This window comes from Ylistrum balloti, unplaced genomic scaffold (genome assembly GCF_031769215.1).
Source record: "Ylistrum balloti isolate Yb309-2 unplaced genomic scaffold, AGI_CSIRO_Ybal_v1 Utg370388, whole genome shotgun sequence".
Classification (NCBI taxonomy): Eukaryota; Metazoa; Mollusca; class Bivalvia; order Pectinida; family Pectinidae; genus Ylistrum; species Ylistrum balloti.
Window position 1 is genome coordinate 687,893 of NW_026782269.1, and position 9,114 is coordinate 697,006.

The following is a 9,114-nucleotide window of genomic DNA, read 5'->3' on the forward strand; positions in this document are numbered from 1 at the left end:
CTTTTTTTACATATATTAAAAGACATTGCCCATTTTAATGATCTTGCTCTACTGAAAACGAGGGTTGTCATCGTCGGTGGAAAGATTACAAAACTGATTACGAAAATTAATTTAATTCACACAAACCCAGCCCCCCTCCCCCCTCCCCACACACACACACGTTCGGAGAAAGATTTCTAAATAAAGCATATAAAATACATTGAGTAATATTCATGTGTAAGAGATAGCATAAACATGCAATGCAAGCAATTTAACAAGAATACTTAATACATTTTAATATACTTTCGTCTAATTTCAATATATGATGGACATTGTAAGATGAAATGGGACTCGTCTTCAGTTTCATTTCACTTCATATATTCTACGTGTCCTCTCAATGTTGTGATAGCGACCATTTTCAAATATTTAACTGGTGTGAAAGCAATCTAATACTAACTATACATTTTACATACATCCTCAATAGGCTTCAGTAAGGAAAGTAATACGGCAGACAAAAATGGTCAATTAGATGTTTATATAGGTCATCTGGAGCAGCATTAATATGCCTTGCTCTTATGCCTCAGTATAACAATATTTAAATATTTGTTCTATTATTCTGTACATATTATTATTTATACATTTAATGTTCCAAATGTATGATGAACCTAATATATCAATTTCTTGTGTGATTTTGTATATCTACTTATATTTCATAGTAATCTATTTATACACCGTCGCTGTCTACCAAGATCTTATTATTCAAAATCAGAACCTATATTATTTTGACACCAAGCAATCGTATACAAAACCCAGAATGAAGTTTCTCTATATCTGGTACGTTGTGAAAGCCCCATATCTCGTTTCCATATTCTAGTATGCTATTGACATATGTATCAAACACAATTAATTTACTTTTAATTGCGAATAAAAAGCGTGGATAGCAACATGTTTCTGAGTTACGTTGAATTAATTAACTATAGCGATTTATTGGTTGTCCACTTTTCTGCATCTCTTATATTCCCACTATTTCGAAAAATGATAATCTTAGTTTTGGAGGCATCAAATTTTAACTTCCATTCTAAGTTGTATACACACAATGAATATTTAAAGTTTCTGCAATGCTTCTGGTTTCTCTGCAACAAAAGTGTTTTCTTCAGTGTCCAGACTGCAGTTTATTGATATGTTTGAACAAAACAAAAACGGCCTTGTTAGGGTCACCAATGTTTCAAAAATGGTCCCTTTGACTCTAGAATTACGCTTACTTTCTCTCATCACTTTCTCAATGATAGTTTAAAAAAATCCTGATTAAAAAAAAGTTAAAAAAATTCTAAAAGACAATTTTATTTTTCCAAATTTTACACTACCATACCCTATTTATAACTGAAAACTTAATTCAATCAGATTTCTATTAAAATAATGTAATGTTGTGTAGCTGACAAATGATTATACGTGGTATTGCAATAAAATGAATTTTAAATTATTATATTTCTTTTTAAATATTGAATAGTGTTTTGTCATCATTCAACTTTCATATCAATATTGTTAATATCCATCCGGGCAACCGCTGTAAAATGAAGTTAGTTTCCCAACCGTAGCTAAGATGTAATGTGGTAAATAATGAACATGTAAATATGAAATTAGGTTAAAAATTGCAAAGAATATCGGTCGTTTGAAATTAGTAGCATTCTAAATAGCATTTGGCTACCACTCGGTCAGTGTACAAATATTTCTTCGTTGGTACATACAAACCCCCATCCATGAATGACAATACTTTCTCAAACGATCTGACTACCGATAGTATTTTCATAAAATTCGTCAATGTTATGATTTTAGAAGATCTGAAATTTGACTGTCTTGATGAAAGTAACGGCAAACATCTTCTGGACCTCACTAGTAAAATTACGAAAGTTACTTGTTTTATGAAGGGTTGTGTCCCTTCTTTAGTTGATGTCATTCTCACTAACTGCCCTAGCCTTTGTTTAAACCAATACGTTTTAACTGTGGTCTAAGTGACTGTCACAACTTAATTGGAACTGTTATAAGAGGTCCAGCACCGTGTTTACCTCGAAGTAAGTGTAAGTTTAGAAGTTTTAGAAATTTTGAACCAGATGTTTTTAACTCAGAATTCTCTAAAGTTCCTTTCCATGTGTCTTACATTTTTGATGATACAGAGGATATCTACTGGGCTCATGATAAGTTAATGGGAGAAGTTGTTGATGCCCTTATACCTGTTAAGGAACGTAGACTAATCCAGAGAAATTTCAAACGATTTGTTTTGGTAAGAAGACAAGCAACTCTGTAAATTCTTTTGATATTGAAGGTTTGGAGATATCATATCAAGAAAGTGTCAAATCATTAGGTATTGATATTGACTTTCTTCTTAAATTTGATATTCATGTTTCTCGCCTTTGCAGAAATGCTTCTAAACGACTTGCCGTTTTAAAAATACTGGGAAATAATCTTACCAAGAAAGGAAAAGTTACTATTTTTAAGTCTTTTATATTGTCAATTTTTAATTATTGTCCCCTTGCCTTTCATTTTTGTACACTAACAAATACTAGGAAAATGGAGAAAGTGCAGGAACGTGCTCTTCGTTATATTGAAAATGACAATACATCTCCAGTTTCTGATATTTTAAGAAAATTTAAACTTGATTTTTTATATGTGGTACGTATTAAGTGTATGGCCTCTGAGGTTTTTAAGATTTTAAGTGGCATGTCCCAAACCATTTTAAAGGCCTTATTGAGAGGTATGAAGTATTTTATAATCTTAGGCAGGATAATCTGGTAAGGATTCCAAAGGTGAACAACTCCACGTATGGGAAGAGGTCTTTCCGGTTTACAGCTTCCTAGGTTTATAACAGCTTACCCAATCAGATGAGATTAGCCAAGAATTACGACTCTTTTCTGAGGCTGCTACACACCTGGGATGCTGAGCTCTGTTCCTGTGCTTTCTGTACACATGCTACTGTGTAAGTTATTTCCCTTTTGAGTCCTTCACCAGCACTTGTTCATTTAACTAACATTGTATATCATGTCAATTTTCATGTTTTGTTATGCTAGCATATATATGTAAATTACACTTGGATAGTGTGTTAACTTCAACATTTAGTGATCCTTGTGTGAGATACAAGAATCCATTTTTAAACTGTTTCCTTTTAATTATTATATCTATGACTAAACTAACTGCGATATATTGATACTGATACTGCACTGTGATGTTGTTAATATTTTACCTATGTTTGTCGCAAGAATAGCACTACAGTGCTAATGTTTGTCCTATTTGTAATATGTGACTTTAAATAAAACTTCTTGACTCTTGTGTTTCCACTCAGTTCGCACTCACTTGTATGTGACTTTTTCGTCTTAAAGATACATAGGATGTTCCTGCATTTTACCAGAGATTAACCTGTTTTTCAAACAATTCATTTCTTCACATTTGGTGAAAACATTGAAATGATGTTGCTAAAAATGATAAATGTGTGAAATTTTAATAACGTGAATAATTAAATTAGGGGAAAAAATACATATAAAAACTACAAACGAATATATCGGATATAATATACTTAGATATATTAAATAGTAAAGCAATAATTTTAATTTGTATTTAGAACAATCAACCATACGTTTATAGTGTAAACTGACAAGTAGAATATTATCAAAATAAATCTGTCCTCATTGTGATACAAATGATACAGGTATGCCCAATAGATCAAGGTGAAATTAAAAGCTAATATCAGTCTACACCTGAACATAAGAAAATTCAAAATATCGTTACATCAGTCAAAATGCAATTTTGTTTAAAAAAACTTATGGATTCCAATCATAACAGAATTTAAATACACCATGAATGTGTGAAAAGGTTTTAGTAATATTTGTCCTCCATGATACGATGTGATATAAAGTATGTAACGACAATATAACAACATATAATATGATAAAACATGATATATAAAATGGTGTAAAAGGTTTACATGTATTCTATATGCTAATAGTATTAATTACTTTGTTTTACACATATATCACATACTTATGTAAAGTAACTGAACTATTAGCATGCTATAATCTAGAATTCGAAAATTATTAATAATCAATTATTTGAAGTATGATAAATAACATAATATTTACAAAATCAATATATATTTTTTGACATTTATATCTTACAAAAAGTGTAATAAGTTTTCAAAATAGAAAATGAAAATGCTGAAAATATCAGTCACTGAGTACCAACAGGTAAGTTTTTACAGGTAAATTTACCATTAAGAACTGACACTACTTTAAGGGAAAACTATATTTACTATCAAAACAAATTGTCCTGTAGGGATATTTAAAATATTGGTATTCAGAGATACACCAGAATAAATACTGAGATAGCAATAAAAGCCAAGTGGTCTGAATTGTAAACTCAAGCATTGTCGCGATACATGTAATTAAAAATTTTAATAATCATTTCTTGATTATGATATCCATTTTATTCATTTATGCAATGATAAATATACAATGACATTGTTGTAATTTGAGAAGTCACTATTGATACTAAAGGTCCTTGACGCATTAATATGTCCACGTGATGTAAGAGTGTATGTATTTTAAAACCTCCCTGGCCGAATTATTGAATTATGTACAGGCTTGCTTCGACCGAACCAGGAAGTTAGTAAACAAAGAATTCGTTTACAGAATCGACAGTTTAAACCGGTCTCCTTACAGCAATTTACCGTACGTCAGGCACGGATACCGTTCTTCGGCGATATCAGAAACATTGAAGGTAAGGCTCTTAGCATTTTTACATCATTTACAGTGAAATGAGAGAAATTTTTAAGGTTTGAACTAATATATATAAAAATAATCCATTAAAATTACACAACACCAATATATATATATATAATCTTTAATTATGATGAAACAAACAAGGATGTTAACAAAAGTATTTTTTCTCAAACGAGTGACACACATACCACGTAACTGAAATAGATGTTAATTAAATTCTGTTTAATTCTGCAATCAATAGTCCAATCAGCGCGGTTATTAGCATTAAACTTATTATCTATTAATCAGCGATATTGTGCCTATCAAAATCCAATATATAAACCACATGAGATACATCCTATATACCGGGATATAGACATACATAGAATCGCCTTTTATAAATGCCATCCTTAAGTAGATAAGGGTGGGTTGATTTTTTTTCATACATACGCAAAATTGTATATGGCCTTCGGTACCTCGAACACTTACAATCATCTTGTTTGATTTGAATTAATACATCAGAACTTGTTCAAAGCATACAGAGCAGACCAGGACATGCGTCTTTGTTCGGGTTCCTTCTTGCCCGGTATGAATCGCCTCAGCCCTAGCTTGTCCTCTCTAGAATGTAGTGATTCTAGGATATCCACTTCAGGACAGAGCATCCGAACCCTTTGAATATGAATCTCCACAGCCCTAGCTTGCCCTCTCTAGAATGTAATAAACCCATACTGAGAGGAAAAAGAAACGCAATTAGGAATTTCCAGGTCAACTACGGGAAAAAGAAAAGGGTTTTAGAATGTAATTATGGTGTAACTGGAAGATAGTTGACCACTCTGTCATCTACGAGAATTTCATTCGTGTACGTTAAGTGAACCTTTCAAATTTGACGTTGATTCAAGAGTACCTCGGTCATTCGCTATCACGCAAGCATCTGCATAGCGCTCATGGGTACGTCTATAGACACGACGACGGCCGTCTGCCCGGTAAAGCGATAACCTGGACTCATCTGAGAACAGGATCCTTCTCCAACGTTGCCGCCAGAAAGCGTAGGTGCGAAAGTCCCATTGCCCTATCCTACCGACGCGTCGTTACATGAGGGCGACCGTTTCGAGGACGGTCTGCAACCCTTTCGGTGACATGTAGTCTTTGGATGAGACGGCAAATGTTCGATGGATGGACTACAAATTGATTAGCGACCTGATTTTGCGGGGTACCTTGCATAAGAAGTGCAATGGCACGACCCCTTTCAACTTCGGACAACCGTGCATTTTTTACAGTGAACTGTTTATGCTTAAAATGTGGGAAATCAAGACGGATATGTTTGAAGATTCGCACACAAAGATTTTGAACCAATCCTTTATACTGGGTTCGAGATATCGTGCTTTCGTCTCTCATTCTTTTGTACAAGCGGCGTGCGCAGTTTAGTTCTGCATCAGTGATTTTAATACGGTACCATAGGGACATAACTCAAATGCACACATTTGTCAAGTTTCAAGGGTGTACGGCAAGGATTTAATTTACAATATTAACATTCTGCTAAGTGCGTTTCTTTTTCCCCTCAGTATAGGATATCCACTTCAAATGCTGTCATTGTCTCACAGTAAGGCATAAAAATCCACGAACATGTAATACAGTGAGAATTTCCTTCCGTTGTAAAATATAAACCATTTGTATCGGGTTTACAAATTAATCTTATATAACAGTGATCACATGTAAATTTGAATGGCGTGTTCTGTACAAACCTAACTAACAAAAAACCTAAACAATGCAGAATGATACTGAAACCAAACCAGGAAGTCAGAATGATAAATTTTGAGTTGATGATGTCTTCTTTCGGATTGGCGGTAAGATAATCTAACTTACTATTTGGAAAACGATGGAAATAAACAACCTCTTTCTCTTGACCAGCTTTTCTCATACGAGGCTGAATTTGTCAGAGATCTTATCAAAATATGTCACATAGAGCTTATCAAGTCCTTTAATATCACCTTTTAATTACAGAGACGATATATCAGCAATACTATTGTATATACCAACTTAAACAGGAAATCAATGACATGACAGACTCTTCTACATCAGCAATGTACAGCGATACCAACAGAACCAAAAGAATACTTGTGATAATTTAAATTACCCTTCTCCTTTCTAGATAGTTATATTCCTGTTTCCCGTATTTATGAAATTCACAAACGTGTTTCATATACCATAATTTCCTGCATGACATCGATAACTGACAGAAAAATAACTCACAAAAATAGGAAATCGAGAAATTCGGGTTGATGAAAATTATTAGACATTTTATGGTCGCTACAATGATCTCATTGAGAAACATTAATTTTACAATTGATGTGCAGTTTGACATTTTTAATGCTCGTCAGTAAGACTTGTGTTAACCGTGTTTGAGTTTACTTTATATATAAATCAAGCAAATAGTTTAACGTGTTTTTGTGGTGATATCACAGTCAAAATCAATGGTCAATATATGTTGAAAGTAAGTCTCGTATTCGTGTACGCATTTAGTCAGAATTTGTTGCGCCATATAAAAATCCAGTCTTATTTACATGATTTTCACGTCCCAAGTGTTATCCATTGACTTCGTTGACAGGGAACTATTAACGTGTCTGTTAACACAATAATAATGGATCGCTCTATTCAATTGCATAATGTGTGTATATCAATCGTCTTTCCTCAAGAGAAGTTAATGCACACACATATATATATTGACGGCACATCAATGCACTTTATTTAAGAAAACATGTCAATGTACGACTTTACCTGATAGAATATTTAGCAGATGTCTGCATTATTTTTTATGATTAAAACGAGCTCGAATTTTCTACTATTCAATAAAATGTCCAATATATTTCTGAAATACCACTTATAATGACTTTATTGCAGCATATTATATTTCTTGTATATTTAGGAGGGTTTTTTTTTTAAAAATAATTATCTTCTGTTGGGTAATGTGTCCGATTTGTTTAACACTCAACAGAGTGACTGAAATGTTTCCAAATTACCGTTCTACCAGTACAGTTTCGTATTTTGAAACTAATTCATTAATGTCTTGACATAAAGTCTAGTCTAAAAAAGGAACTTAAAACTGCATAAACCTCTATAACGCTTGCACTTTGTGAGAAAGCGGTGTCATACAGTAACATCATTTTGTGTGATCGGTACATTTTTCAGTTGAATAAATTTCGTAAATCGTAACAAAGAGTGCTAATCTTTTAAAAACAAAACACTGTAAAAGTGGATCTCCATCAATCTTGTATATATTGTCTATAGTTATTTCGTTATCGTTAAATTAGAGCGACCGATATTCTACAAATGCTGACACGATATGATCTCAAACTCGAAATCGAAGTCAAAACATAAACAAAACAATGTTCTACATAAAGATCAATTAAAACGTACAAAGCTAACCAGACCAGGTGTTTCAAAATGGAAAAGCGTCTTCTTCTTCAACACGTGTAAATCTCATTCACTTAAAAATTAATTTTGTGTTCTCAAATGAGAATGACGTTAACGAAATCATCCGATTATCGAACTTCATGTCGTACATGAAATAATCATATTGTGATTTGTCTGTCGGTTGTAGACATTACATAGAGTCATAGCATTTGGAAAAATCACCTGAATATCGAAAGAATCGCCACATGTGAACATGTTTAATTTATATTCACTAATGTCATATATTATACCTGATTAGATTTTGACGACGGTTTCAGAGCCGACACTTTACGTCTTTGGAAATAAAAGTTTGAGTAAAAAATGTCTCTTGAACTATTATTGAAAAAAATTCCGTAGTCCATTAAGATAAATCGTTATATTACCACTACAGGTCTATGAACCCCTCAACAAAATTTATATTCACATCACATTATCGGTGCAATTGTGGTGATCCAAAGTAGCAATTTTTAAGTTTTTAACGAGTAAACGTGAATGATTTCTGTTTAGTATCCTCGGAATCATAAAACGTAACGTTGACATTTCCACTCGTGCAATACAATATTGAGTAATTGACATGTCTATAGAAGCAATAAATCTTTTTATTTAAATCGATTAAACAAAGTTCTGTTTGCACAGCCCGAAAAGATATATATGTTGTTGACAAAATATGTTTTTACAGAGGGCTATCCATTTTATTGCATTGGTACGCATGTTGTTAGTCGCGTAGATATTTACTATAATGGGTCATAGTCTGCCACTTCATGAAGCGTAGTATATATATAGAAATATGTCAATGAACATGTTTAAATATCACATTTAATATAAGGTGCTCTGGTTTCCTCATACTTTTCCTGCTGACAAACCAAGATCATTGCCTGTAGAAATATGATAAAAATGTCCAAACCAGTTTACACATTATGCTGTTAAGACAAGGCACATT